The sequence below is a fragment of the Bacillus rossius genome, assembly GCF_032445375.1.
Source record: "Bacillus rossius redtenbacheri isolate Brsri chromosome 4 unlocalized genomic scaffold, Brsri_v3 Brsri_v3_scf4_1, whole genome shotgun sequence".
Lineage (NCBI taxonomy): Eukaryota > Metazoa > Arthropoda > Insecta > Phasmatodea > Bacillidae > Bacillus > Bacillus rossius.
The window spans coordinates 30,163,398-30,179,312 of NW_026962010.1; positions in this window are offsets into that span (position 1 = coordinate 30,163,398).

Consider the following 15,915-nt stretch of genomic DNA (forward strand, 5'->3'; position numbering starts at 1 on the left):
TACACTTTCGACCATATTATCCAACCGGGAACAGATCGAAAACAACGCTTCTCTGGTAGGGACAAATCGAAAACGTGTGAAAGTATGTAAAAATGATGATTTGGACAAGATACTTTTTGACTTGTTAATGGAGGCTAGGGCATCAAACATCAACAAAGGCATGCCAGGAAGCACTGGGGATGGGAATTGATAATTTCTAAGCAATGGTCGGCCATTAAACAAGTGTATTCTATGTACTTTTTCATGTTTAATTCCTCATATCGTATTAAACAGTCAGAAAGACAGTTCTAGCCATTTATGTGAAGCTTTATGGTGACTAGAAATATATCGTGCGAAACCTCCATTTAACAAACCCCTTTACAACAAACACTACAAATTTTGGTCCCTTGAGATTTGTTAAATAGAGGTTTCACTGTACTGGGATAAGGATGTGCGTTTTGACATTGAAATTGATAAAGTGATTGTTCATTTAGGTGATACAAACAGTGACAGCAGTGACGTTTACACATCAGACTCTTCGGATGACACAGTCAGTGGCATTGCAGAACTGAGGTAGTTCTTGGAACGTCAGTGGTAAGTGGTCAATGTTTTCTGCTTTTCTCTACCTGATGTGCAAGGTCGCCGTATCTGCTTATACCCCCTCCTCATCCACCCGACCCCCCACACGTGTTGCAGTCCCTACTCCTCATGGGTGACATAGCTCAAGCTCGGAGTTATATTGCGCCTAGTTAACTTGGTGTTCGCAAGAGAAGTAAGGATTCGATAGGTTTCAAGAGAAAGAAAATCTAATTTGTGCTGTCCCTGTAACAAGCTACCTTTTCTTATATGTAACAAGATAGTCGATTTTTATTAAGTGTTGTGCCGTTGTGCACTGGTTGTGTGGTCATGCGCCCATTATTGCTTTGCCGTCGTCCGGGGTCTCGGGCTCGAGTCCCGGTGTGGCTCCTAGTGGGAAAAGGCGGTTCTTGCTACGTATTGTCCGGGAGGGCGCCAGACTAGCTCGGCTCTAGTCGTGAGTTTGGGGTCGTGGATGTATGTGCCCCTGCGTGGCCCACTAGGGCCGGCGGCGGTGTTGCGTGAGATGATTTTAAATAAGAGACGTGGAGTTGAGGTGGTGGTGTCGTACCTTTTATTCATAGGAACGAGTCGTACACAATACAACACTCTACAGAGGTCCCCGGGGGGGGGGGGTTTATCGTTATTCCGTGGCGCCGTATTGTTTGTGTTCCGCGTTACGTGGCCTCTGACGCTGTTACGTCTCAGACGTCTCACTGGGTACGCAGGTAACGTAATTTCGTAACACAAAGGCGGGACACAAAATACACTGAATTAAGGGGGCGCGCACAGGTTACGTGGCACTCGTTACTCGGGTAATGTAAGTTAGCAATACAAAGTACGGGACACAAAAATACACTGAATTAAGGGGGTGCGCACAAGTTACGTGGCACTCGTTACTCGGGTAACGTAAGTTAGCAATACAAAATACGGGATACAAAAATACACTGAATTAAGGGGGCGCGCACAAGTTACGTGGCACTCGTTACTCGGGTAACGTAAGTTAGCAATACAAAATACGGGACACAAAAATACACTGAATTAAGGGGGCGGACGATTGGAGACGGCCAATCCCGTATGAAAATGTCTCGGCGCGGGTGTTGTGCCCACTGTGGTGAAACACGCACCGCAATTAAGTTTGTCCAAGTTCCCTTGCGGGTTTGTGGTCAGCGCCGTGCGCGTGACCTTAAATAAAGTTCTGTAAGTTGCGGGAGGCGGCCCGTGCCATATACTGAAGAGCAACCCCGCTGACCAAGTGTGGTGCGGGGTGTCTTTAAGTTGATGCGGCCGGATTAGGTCCTGGACCGAAAAAGGGACCGGGTACTCACGGAGAGGTTAATTAATAAAAGGGGTTCTGTTAATTAGTGACTATATTTACCGGACGTTACTTTCGATGTAGACAAAGGATGTTGCCTCTCCGTGGGACGTAGGTCCGCCCCGGTCCGTGAGCTGCGCTGAACTGCCGAACTGGCATGGCGTCCGAGGGAGGCTCGGCCTCTCTCGCGCCAGGCGTGACCTCATTACGCTAGACTCCAAACGGGTGTGTCTGGAAGAGATTTTATTGTCGCTAAAATCCTAATTTAATGTTCCAGGAGGAATGGGTACGGTTCTTCTCTTGTCTACTCAGGTTTCCGCGGTTTTGCCTTTAATTGCTGTTCAGCTCGCCTGACTCGGGTGGGCCATGGCCAGGGGTGTGTTCCGTTAGCGGGAGCATATACTGGCGGGTGCAGGTCGGGCTCTGGGGTGGTCGTCGGCCAGACGACGTCAAACCCCCCTTCCCCCCTGCGAAGCCCGACCTTGCGCCGCTTATGGTCCCGCTAACATGGGGCCACCCCTAGCTCCGGCCGCTCCATCCCGGCGTGGTTCGCGGCTCAGCAGCTGGTTGGCTCCGCGTACTGGACCTGGTGATCGTGGCCGACTGGGCCAGCGTGCGCGCCGCCCCGGTTGCTGTCGTGGCAGGCGTGCCGGGGGCGGCGTCGAGGCGCCTGTGTGGGGTCAGCGGCTGGTAGGGCCAGCGCACTGGACCTGGTGATCGTGGCCGACTGGGCCAGCGTGCGCGCCGCCCCGGTTGCCATCGTGGCAGGCGTGCCGGGGGCGGCGTCGTGGCGCCTGTGTGGGGTCAGCGGCTGGTAGGGCCAGCGCACTGGACCTGGTGATCGTGGCCGACTGGGCCAACGTGTGCGCCGCCCCGGTTGCCGTCTTGGCAGGCGTGCCGGGGGCGGCGTCGTGGTGCCGGTGTGGGGTCAGCGGCTGGTAGGGCCAGCGCACTGGACCTGGTGATTGTGGCCGACTGGGCCCACGTGTGCGCCGCCCCGGTTGCCGTCGTGGCAGGTGTGCCGGGGGCAGCGTCGTGGCGCCTCCTAGCTCCGGCAACAGCCCCACCCGGGTGGTGCTCGCGGTGGCCGCAGTTGGTAGGGTCCGAGCACCTGTCCCGGGTCGTCCCACGCCGAACATCCGGGGGTCGACTCATTGAGATGGCCTTGCGGCTGACAGGCTCTGCGCCCTGGTCCCAGGTCGTAGTCGGCTAGGTGAGCTGGAGGTCTGTGGGCCCGTCGGGGTCGTTCCGCAAGTTCGCTGGCGGGTTCGCTTGTCCCCGGTCGATGTCCCGGTCCGCGGAGGTCCTCCTTCGGCGGCGGTTGACAGTTCGTGGACTGGTACGGAGTCCGTTCCCGTTCGGGTATGGTGGCTGATGCTGAGGCGGCGATCTCCGGGTCGGTCTCTCCGGGTTGTGTGACGATCGGCGTTGGCCCGTCGTCGTTGCCCACGTCGGATTGACCTATGCTGTGTGACAGCTCGGCGATCTCCACGGCCTCTGCTTCATCGCCCCGTGGGTAGTATTGCGGTGGGGGGCTCTCGTACACCCCGCTCCCTTCCCAGGGTACCACTGCCATCTCCGGTGCGTCCTCGTGGACCTCTTCTGGTTCGTCTGGCACGTCGTGGGCGGGGTCGCCCCCGGTGTCCCCTGTGGCTGTGCTAAGGGCGTAATCGTCGAGGTACGTGGGCGGGTGCCGCCACCGCCGTGGTCGTGGCCTCGCCTCGTCGTCTGACGCGGCCTCTGGGGCTGATGTCCCGGGCGTGTCCGCGGTTTCGTCTCGGGGCCTGTCGGACGTGGTGTTCGTGAACACCAGGGTGGGGTATGGGCGTGGTTCGGGTCGGCTTCTAGCGGGGGTCGCTTCTGGCAAGTCGTCCTCTTCCTGGACGGCGTCGCTCTCCGGTGTATGGCGTCCGTTTTCGTCCGGAGTGGGGGGTCCTGCGTCTCCGTCTGGGTTCCTCTCCCCAGGTAGGGCGGTGAGCCGGATGTCTTCCCTGTGTACTTTCTTCAGGCGCCGTCCCTCCGTGCGGACTAAGTACATCGTCCTGCCTAGTCGTCGCCGTACCGTGTATGGCCCGCCCCAGCGCGGGGCCAGTCCCGCGCAATAGTTGCGGGGTGCGGCTGAAAGTGGGTGTAGTCGCGTGAACACCTGATCGCCGACCTGCACGGCGGGTGGAGGATGATCTGTGTTTGGGGTGATCCGGTTGGCGTACCTCTCCTGCCTACGTCTTGCCTCGTCATGCAGAGTCACCCGTCGTTGGTCGCGTTCCTCCGTCGTCTCATCGGGGTGTGGAGTGCCGTGTGTGGCCCACTCTCCCGGTAAGGGCAGGTTGTGGCCCTGTATCATTTCGGCCGGTGTGCGGCCGGTTGCGGCGTTGGTGCGGCGCCGTACACAGAAGAGGGCGTCAGCCACGTGTAGGTCCCACTGCGTGTGGTCGGGAACCACACATAACTTAGAAAGTCACAACTTAGAACTGTCATAACTTAGAAAACTTGGAAAAATCCACGTAACTTAGAAACACACAACTTAGAAAGATCATAACTTAGAAACACACAACTTAGAAACACGCAACACAGAACCACACAACTTAGAAACGTCGTAACGTAGAAAGTCACAACTTAGAACTATCACAAGTTAGAAACACACAACTTAGAACTGTCATAACTTAGAAACACGTAACTTAGAAACACGCAACGCAGAACCACACAACTTAGAAACGCCGTAACGTAGAAAGTCACAACTTAGAACTATCACAAGTTAGAAACACACAACTTAGAACTGTCATAACTTAGAAACACGTAACTTAGAAACACGCAATGTAGAACCACACAACTTAGAAACGTCGTAACGTAGAAAGTCATAACATAGAACTATCACAAGTTAGAAACACACAACTTACAACTGTCATAACTTAGAAACACGTAACTTAGAAACATGCAACGCAGAACCACACAACTTAGAAACGTCATAACGTAGAAAGTCACAACTTAGAACTATCACAAGTTAGAAACACACAACTTAGAACTGTCATAACTTAGAAACACGTAACTTAGAAACACGCAACGCAGAACCACACAACTTAGAAACGTCGTAACGTAGAAAGTCACAACTTAGAACTATCACAAGTTAGAAACACACAACTTAGAACTGTCATAACTTAGAAACACGTAACTTAGAAACACGCAACGCAGAACCACACAACTTAGAAACGTCATAACGTAGAAAGCCACAACTTAGAACTATCACAAGTTAGAAACACACAACTTAGAACGATCATAACTTAGAAACACGTAACTTAGAAACACATAACGCCGAATCACGTTACTTAGAATTTGAATGAGAAGGCGTAAATATTTTGAAAGGACTGTAGTGAGAAATATTTTTGCTTGCATTCCCCGCATTCAGAGCTGCACTCTTGTGGCTAAACAGTTACTTTCGGGTTCAGTTTGGTTCTCTGTATATAGATGGTGCTGTTAGTTCCACACATAGCTAAATTGACTTCAGCTAATGGTTTGCTCGCCATATCTGAATTACACGTTTATTTTATTCCTGTTTTCATATGATTAAGATTTAATTTGTGTTAGTAAAACAGTTTGTTTTGTTTGTAGAGCTATAATAAGTTCGCTGTTGACGGAAATTTAAAACTAAATAAAAATAAACTTGTATTATCTCATTTACTTACGTTGTAGCGTCATTAGGTATTCTTCTCTCGAAGGTTACATTAGTGTCTTTTATTTAATATAAAATTTTTACATATTTTTAAATGTAGCGATAAAAAAATCTTGAGAATATAAATACAGAATGTATGTAAAATAATCGTTAAAACTGTAATAAGTGATAAATCACGTAATGTAGAGAAAGCAGAAACATTAATGTTCAGACGCAGGGTAGTTATTAAAATCTTTTTAACACATTTTGAGAAAAAAAGCTTTAAAAATTTTATATATGAGGAACATAAATATTTAATTTTTCCATTTCATAAAATTTATATCAAGGTACTATTTTCCTGTTGATTTCCGGGGCAATACTGCACAAGCAATGTTTACTGGGGATGCAGAAAACTTTTGGCCAGACAGCTGGTTCCAACATGACGGCAAGGTTATAGGAGAGGTGGTAAAAAAATAAAGATTCATGAAATGATTTCGAACCTGAGCTTTCGCGTTTTCGCTACCTCGTTGTATTATACGTAGTGCATTTCCGAGTAACACTCATTACTTGATGTGAGATAATGAGGTATTTTTACGGGAATTAGGTTTTAAATTTAAAAGTATATATTTTTTTACAATTTTTTTCATTGTTACTTTAATTAATTTATTGTTTGCCTAACCTTTTTTCATAGTTGTAAAATAAAATTCGATAACTATTTTCCTTTAATATACCTATTCATATTTTTCAATGAGTTACCCGTAGTTATTTATAACTATTTTTGACTAATATTATAAAAAAAATTTAAGGGTATTTTCCGTTTATATATTTATCATAACTTTGAATTAGTAACAGTTTAGGAAAAATTGCTGTTTCTTTTCTTCGGCTCGTAGAAGTTTCAATCGAGTTCATATTTCAGCGTGACTCATGTAGCTGAAAATGCCGGTCGATCTGCTCGGTGTGACCTGCGTTATGCCCTACGTACTTATAAATCAGAAATTTTACTATCTCTCGCGGACTTTCTCTTCCTTCTCGTAAGATTGCAGAGTATTTTGTCTACAGACTTTTAAGTTTCCAATGTCTTAGTAAATATGTTGAAATGTACGTACTACGGCAGCTCCCCCCCCCCCCCCCCAAATTTTTTATAGTAATGTCAACAATATAAGTACGGGTTTTCATCAATTAATGATTACATTATTTTTGGTTTCGTATTTCGCACAATAAACTTTAAAATTTAATATTATGTATTTTAATGGTTCTATGAAAAAAATTCCCTTTTATTATTTACTTTACTCTAAAAGTAAGAACTGTGTCAGGTGTTTTGGACGAAAATTTTAAGCTCTATTGCTTGCAACCAGATAACTATTTACTGTACTTGACTTTGAATTAACACTTTCACTAATTCATTGCCAAATGCGAGTAGGTTGAGTGGAGAGGCATTATTCACAAATGAGTTAACTAATTGTTTTCTTGAGAAAAATGCTGTGACAAAATTACTTAATTGGATGTCTGCGGTTGGTTATGTTATGTGTAGACCTACATTACATTAGTCTGTGGCTTTTTGCCTCATAGTGCTACACTCCATTAACTAGTAATTTTAACATATTCACTTGTGTTGTTTTGTCATATTTTGACTCATTTTTTTTTGCAGCTGAAATTAACAGCAGGGCCTTTCCCTTGAAACACACAAAACTCCTTTTGATATATTTTTAAAGAATTCTTAACAAAAAAAGTATTTATAATTATTAAGAAGTTCACGCCAGTATGCATTCAAAATAAACTTTTTTTTCTAGCATTCCGTATGAGAAGTGTATAAATGTATGTCCGGAAACTGAAGTCGGTGCGTGGTGTGTTTGGAGTCCGCCATCTTGGATTGTGACATCATGACGGCTATCTTGAATGACCTGGACTATGATCTCGCCGCCATACTGGAATCCACCATTTTGTTTCTGAAACTTTCCACCATCTTAAAATCGAATGCCCCAATTCGTTACGGCCGCAATCTGGGTTTTTCCATCATCTTGTTTTTATCTGCCGGAAGTTGTCATCTTGCTTTTCTTTCTTCTACTGGAGGTCGCCATCTTGGATTATGTAATGTCTACCATTTTTGTTACTGCTATTTTTTCCTAGTGCTTGTCAAATACTCTCTGTCTCATGCACATAAGTTCGATGTTCCATTACCTACTAATGAGTTTATGACCCTTATCGACATATTAAATTTAATTTTTTATACTGTATACATTGGCAGTTAGGTTATTCGAACCATGGCAGTTCGGAACTCTGAATTAGAAACATACGCCATTTACCACATGACCATCGAGACATTTAACAGACTGAGATTATATAAGGTATATATAAAAAATGTCGCAAATTCAGACGTAATTTTTTTCAATATGATTAAATAAAAATATCAGAATTTGTTAGAGGGAACTGCCGCCATACTTGTTTTCAATTCACAATAATAGGAGCGTGAGTGTCATGTAGTACACCAACCATATGCTAGAGGGCGCTGCCAACATATTTGTTTTCAATTCTAGCTACCAGGCACGTTAGTATCCAGCCGTATGCTATAGAGCGCTACCGCTATGCTGGCAAGAGTGCAGGAGTATTTATTGCAAGAATGTTGTCACTTCCGCCATATTTTCGGACATCATAGCCGTCATATTGTAATTCTGTAATTATTAACCTATATATCCGGAAATGATTCCAAAAATTATAAAAGAAAATCTTTCATAATGTAATGATTGACCCGATTGATTTAAGTCTTTGGTTCAATCCTTGAGCAATACAAATAAAGTTTTATGTTTAAAATTTAATTAAATTCATTTAAAAATACAAAAATATACATATTTACTTTCCTAATCTATCGGCTCCTAGTGAGCCGCAGATGTAGGTTTGATCGCCATATTGAAATTCTGTACTTATTAAATTAATAATCGAGAAAAAATCAAAAAAATATTAGGAAATTAGCCAAATAATATAGCGATTGAATCAATTGATTTCAGTCCTCGGTTCAATCCTTGGTCGATGCAAAAAAGGGGATTTTAGACTAAAAATATATATTTTTTATTTCTCTCTTTACCTTCTGACAATTGGATAGTTGGCCTCATGGGCGCAAATCTGTAGGATTTCCAGGGGGGGCCCGTGAATTCTGTGGTTTAAAAATTTTGCGCTAGAGGTCAACCGAAACAAGTCTTCTCTGGATGATAAGCTCGTATGTTATACACTTTATTTTTACGTAAGTGATATTAACAATAAAGCAGAGCAACATATGTTTCAGTAATTATTAATTAATGACTATAAAAAGTGATCTCTCAAACATGTTAGAATAATTTGATAACCTAAATACATAAAATATCCATGAAAAAATCTATAAAAATAATATACGTGAATGTAATGCAAATAGATAACACCCCACCCATACATTACTATTTTCCAAAAGTGTTTATTTTAATTTCAATTTAAAAATAAATGATTAAATTAAAATAAAACAAATATTTAAGGGGGGCTCCCATACAACAAACGTGAAAACAGAATAAAATTTCACAAATGATGTATTTCTGCTGCCGCTGTAACAAGAAATACTAAAACAGAATAAAATAAATATTTAAGTGGGGCTCCCATACAACAGACATTATTATTATTATTTTTTTTTGCCGTTTTTATAGATAATTGTACGGAACCCTTCGTGCGCGAGTTCGACTCGCACTTTGTCGGTTTTTTTTTTATGCCAAATCACATAATTACTGCGATTCAAATGCTGTTCGTGAAATTCTTTGTTCACAGTTTTTTATGCGCCCTAAAAACCCAAAGCGCCAAAGCTAATAAACGGATCAACATCAAATGAACGATCGAATCATATTAAAACCCTTAAATACTATTTTATTTAGTAAATGCATCAACCAGGTAAAAAAGAAAAAAAACTTAATGACATAAATGAAAAATCTCGGAGATAGAACTATGAAATTTATCCTACAGCTAATTGAACCACATACATTTCTCGACTTATATTTAGTACAATCAGTATTTTGGCAGTGAATTATTTAGTTAAAATATGCCGCTTGATTAGTTATTAAAGAGACGCGTTTGCTTCCTTATTAACTTAAATACGGATGTGTAACGTTTAAATACTTCTTTCTCACTCTTACTTCTGTTTACTCGTGCAGTGTTGCAGTTATCAAATAACAAATGTTATAAAGTGATTATCAACCATGAATTGTGAAAATTATCGTTTGATAATAAAAGGGGAGTAATTTTAATTCCATATTGACGAGGAAAAAAAAAATTATTCCCTGTATTCACTGTAACGTACAGAGCAGCTAGCCTTACAGAATGGAAATGAGCTAAAAAATTCCAGAAAATGGTATATAAGTTCAGTTCGTAAATAAACTAAATTCTGCTATAATTACTGTTAAAGTATTAAGTTGTTTATTTACTGGAAAAAATAACGTTACATAATCACTTAAATAAAATGTATTACCTAAATAATAGTCACTACTTATAAAACAATCAAGCTTACCAGGTGAGAATCAGATTCTGTTTTCCGTTTCTTCCGCGTCACGAACTTATCCATGTTGATGTTTGCCGAGAAAGCAGAAGACTGGCGCACACGAGAGCAAAACCACTTTAAAAACAGACTACCTAAAACCTATAATACTGTCGTTTCAGATGACAAGGTAGTGTGAGTAACAATGGGGAGGAAATGCTAACGGAACCCTACCCTAGCTTCGTCCTTTGGAATGAACGGTTTCTAGGAATTAAGGGTTTCAAAGTTCTCACTGGAAAACTCCATACCATGGCTTTCGCAGAAGGGGTAAGGGGAAAATAACTACGGAACTCGAAAGTAGGAATGTAAAGCATGTCAAAGTGTCTGTCGTCGTTGTAAATAATAATCTGATATATATATATATATATATATGTTGTGTACACCATTAACTTTAAAATCACGAAGTGGGCCCCCCCAAGGAGGGGCCCATTAATTCCAGGGGGGGCCCGGGCCCCCCTGGCCCCCCCGGGATCTACGCCCATGGTTGGCCTTACAACAAAACGTCACTCTAGACAGGCCGTATGACAAGCGTCTCCACACCAAGAGGTTTGGAAACTCCTTCAGCTTACTCATGTACCATTTCAGGTATAGACAAAGTATCCCGAACCATAAGATCTAATTCATCGGTTCTCAGAATACTGTTCGAACAGATCATTTACAATGTCAGCCTTGTAGGCCAAGCATATCCGAACCACGATGTATTCGTTTTCGATACTTATGTTTTTACTGCTGATAAAGACACTGCACCCGTTAAAGTCTCCTCTAGTATGTAAACGACGATGGTAGACCTTCCACAATGATCTCTACTGACGATAGTCAGCATTACTGTTGTTATAGGTGATAGGTCAGACTGAACTGAAGAACCTTCAATTGCTGATGGTACATACGTCATCAAGGTCTTCGTCATTGTTGCGACTGCTACTGTCCAGTCCGAGTAAAGATTAAAATCAACAACTCAAAATTACTCTGGCTTCCACAGCTCCAACTGGCTACGACGGCTACAATCGCTACATCAGCTCCAACTGGCTACAACGGCTACAATGTCTCCAACTCTCTACAACAGCTACAACTGAATTTAGCTCTTATTGGTTTCAGTCATATTTAGCCCGAAATTGTCTCGATTGCTGAGAAGGCTTTTTTGTTACTTATTATTTTGTTTGGTGACGATTTTTGCATATTTTAGTTAGAAATTGTAGTGTGAGAAAGTGTAGGCGATAAATTAAAATACAAGAAATAAAACATTTTTTCCAAAATACAAAATATAATTTATTTTTCAATAAAATACAGTTGCAGGTAAAACAAGGCATTATTGTACTATCCCGTACATCTTAGTGCATGAAGTATAGTACCTTTTTCTTTAGTAATGGATATATTTTTAACATTTTTGGAAGCAAGTAGAAGTCTAAACCTATCGACCAATATTTTAGGATCTTCTCATGTTGTGTAATCAATCTCTTCTGCTGCTGCTGCCTCCATCTTCTTTACGCTTTTACTGCCAATTTTCTGAGAAACTCGATAGTCTTCTGTTTTCAAACCAGCCTCATAGTTATTATAATCATAATCGTCCCATTGATCATCACGGAAATGATCAGAATTGATAATTTGAACATGTCGCTTCCATCGTTTAGATCTCAGTGCTTCATCACAATTGTCGATCTTGTAAGATTCAGGTGCTACAGCTTGGTCTTCGATCTTGAAAGGTTCAAGTGCGTCATCACGTTATTCGAACTTGTCAACTTCAGATGCTTTTATATTTTTTTCAGTTATGCAAAGATGACTTCAATTTGCTATTGATAATTCTTTTTTTTTTTCAGTTCCATTAAAGATGCTACTTTCTTCGTTAGCATTTAATTTCAAATCATTAACGAAATCTGGGATAGTGTTGTCTTTATTTCACTTTCTGGATGTTGAAGCACCGTTCTTTTTATCATTAGTTAGCTTGGTTGTACAGATCTTGTGATGTTTATTCAAGATATTTCGTCAACTAAATGATGATGAGTGCAACTAAATAATTTTTGGTAATGACCCAAAATACACTCGCTTCTCTCATGACGTTTAACAATTATTGCAAGGTAAATTTCTTGCTGCAATAACTACACTTGTGTCCGTTCGATAACGGCTACAGACATCTCTACGGAATCCATACTAGCTTCTGTGAATGTGGTCAGAAGCATACTGAGTGTTCCAAACTAAAACAGACATTCAAGTAGGAATTTCAGTAAACCATCAGCTAGAGTTAATTTTACATTTGTTGAAAAATTCATCTACAAGTAGATCTGCTTTTCACCTACAGATGTCTCCTCATGTAATTGCTCACAGTGTTCTTGCTTTAAACAATATATCTGAATCCATCTAGTACAATTTACCTTGTATAATAATGCAAGTATAAAACATTCGTTATTTGTTATGTTGTAAAAGCGGCCACTGTTTTAGGCGAGATGCAGGATGCTCACTCACGATCGGAATAGAAAGAGAGCTTTGCTAGACCTCAAGCAGAAGGAGAATAGTCTTGCATGCTGTGGTTCTCAGCTGTTTTAATACATAGAAATCGACTCAGTGATAAATCTAATTTATGTGTGAGTTTCACCTGATTTAATTTGTAGTTGTAATTTGGTAACAGGAATTCACTAACTAAACGTAAAACTGAATACAATTGCATTTCTCATATCGAAAGTAATTTGGTAACAGGAATTCACTAAATAAACGCAAAACTGAATACAATTGCATGTCTCATATCGAAAAAATGCTTGAAATGAACCTACTTTCTAATGATTAACCAGAAGCACACTAAGAAATTCAACAAAAGTTTTGACAGGAATAACCAGGAGCACAGGGAGAACACCAACAAAATGTTGTCAGGAATATCAAGCGGCCGAGGTCAAAGTCAAGGTCATGCAAAATGGCCGCCGTGAATTCACAATCCAAGATGATGGACCTCAACCACACACGATGGACCTCAACCACACACAATGTACTGGCACCAGATGCCGGAGATACATTTATATATTACTCGTATGCCATATCGGAATGTTTTAGGGCAAAATTACAGAGTAGCGGCTCCTGGAAAACAAGTTGAATAGTAACTACAGTTAAAGGTTAGTTAGGTTGCCTTTATTAATTGCGTAATAAAGTTTTACTTACGTACCAAATGAATATTACTACTTCTGAATTTACGCAACGAATCTTCCACTTCACGGTTTTGTATTAGCCTTATTTACAAGAAGCTGCTATTTTATAAAATTACCATATTACGAACCTATCCTAATTTTTTGTGTTACAATATAGATTTTATACTCCTTATATACGAATTCTAACCAAATGAATAGTGCCCTCAGCGTCATCTAAGAATAATTAGTTCTTGAGTTTGGCTAGGTTAATTTTAGTTCTTAGTATATGTTCTTTAGTATTGAGTGGGTTGAGTGTTGGAAAAACAAGTATGTTTTAACTGTGCGTAGCCTTGCATTTGTGAATAACAGATTGTTTTGCAAACAGCCTTTCCATTTTATTTATACAATACATTTATTTTAAGATATTTTCGAATGTAAGCTTTCACTTGATTCGTTGTGAGGATGATTTTGACTTTACACCAAAATCTATAGAATTGGTTGTAGGGAAAGTGGAAAATATGTACATTTCATCGTAAACAATTTTAGTAATTTGGTTGCTCTTGTATTATGTACTAACTTGGCCCCGATTTCAGGAGCCAGCGCTCTGGGAAGATAATTTTTAGCTGCCCCCTTTCTTTCCAGTTCCCCGCAAAAATAATAAAACTTTTCAATGGCAAGCTTATTTGAATAAGTTTTAAACAGCATATTATGCAACTAAATACAAAGGTTTTTCAAAGACAAAGGCTGTGTGTATTTTTTTAAATTTAATAAATGCTTGTAGCATTTTTATACGGTTGTTATACGTACCGTAATAAAATATGAGTTACAGTATACTATTAAACAAATTTTAAATCTTTTTCTAAATTATTTTATTTAGTAATTTATATTTTTAGGCATTATTTCTCGTCCCTCAAACCTTTTTGTCCAATTTTTTTCGTACCACGAATTCTTTCGCCGCTCAAAAACTGGAAATCTGGGCGAATACCCGGTTGACCCATATGTAAATTGGGGTCTAGTACAAGTACATTTTGTGGATCTACAATGACGAAATTACTAGGATATGAAGCGTAATACGAAGTTAGGTCATGAGATGTAAACATATCAATGCCTGATTATTAACTATTAATGTATACTTGGTTTATAAACACTTATCATTTTTTCCGATTATCATCGAGTTCTAAGGTAAAGCTGCCATGAAGTGAACGATTTTGATAAGAAATTGGAATTTTTTTTTTCAGTATCACTGATGGAATAATATCTTTGAAAATATGATTTTTTTTACATCCGGTCATTCATATATGCTAATCCTGTATGTTGTGGTTTTTACACTGATTTTTTTGCAAGTTCTCGTAAAGCAAATGCAGTTATGAATCATGGTAGTTGAAAGTGTAGACGTCCAATAGCGCTGGATTTCAGTAATTAATAAACAGAGTATGCTGTTGTTTTCATTTTATTTGAGAACTTTTAATATGTAGTTCGCTATTATAAGACATTATTTTCAATTTGCCTCCAGAATCATTACTTTGTTTTTAATTATATTTAATTATATAATTATGTTTATATACATGTGTGTGTGTGCGTGTAGGCGTGTGTGTGTAAATCATGACCGTGGTTATTTTATCGTAACTCAACCAATTTTCAGTTAATTTATTTTTTTCGTAACCGTGAAATTCAATCACTTCATTACCATTTGTTAAGTTTTCACACACTGTGGAAGCAGCGAACGCATATTGAAACCTAAATTTCTTGAAGTTCCATTACACATTGTGGAGCGGGCTTGAGCGGTAGATACGTGGCACTTTTCACGTGGAAGAAGTGTGAAATACATGAAAATTTAACAATTGTATGTAACTGTAGTAAATTATGTTTAAGAATTGACCACGGGTGTCTGAAATTAAATAAAATCAACAAGTATAATTTGGCTACACCTTAAGGTGTTCACTGGTTGACTACAAGGCTAATGTTATAAACTTCGCAAGAAAAGCAAACGCACAGGACGCTACATGCAACAAGTGCAATAAAACTGCGGCAATTTATAGGTAAAATACGCCAGACGCTAACATCGCCGACCCTGCAACTTGAAACAATACAACTGTCGAAACAATTTACAGTTGGCTTATTTCTATAAGTAATGTTAATTTTTATGTCAAAGTAAGCAGTTCTTTATAATTTCATTAAAAAATTTCATGTGCTTTCACTGTTTGGTAGTTTCATAAGTGAAAACGTGAAACGTGTAATAAAAATAAAGTCGTTGGCTTCCATACAAATAACTTCAGTGTTCTCGGAATACGTTACATTAAATATGGAGGACAGAATTACAAGATGTCTTGTGTGATTTTTAAAGGTTATTTGAAAACATTGTTATTTACCTTTTCTTGAGTTTCTTGTCTGAAACTGATAAGACTCGGTCTCATTGGGGGCCATCCCTAAATAACGCCATGAGTTAAGGGGAGGGGAGGTGGTCGACGAAGTGTGACATTGTGTGACAAGGGGTAGGAGGCGTCATAAGCTTCGTGATGTCACATGTCCAAATATAAAATATTGAAATGCGAAACTTTAAATGTAAGCGAAAAATGTTTGATTTAATGTTATTTTGTTTAAAACATATTTTTAATGAGAGTAAAAATAATTTTAAAACTGCTGTTTTAATTAAATTAGTTCAATATATAAAATTGGAAAATTTGTGACGTCACACCATCTGTGACAAGTCCCGGGTGGGGGTGGGGGGCAAAAAAATCATGATTCGAGT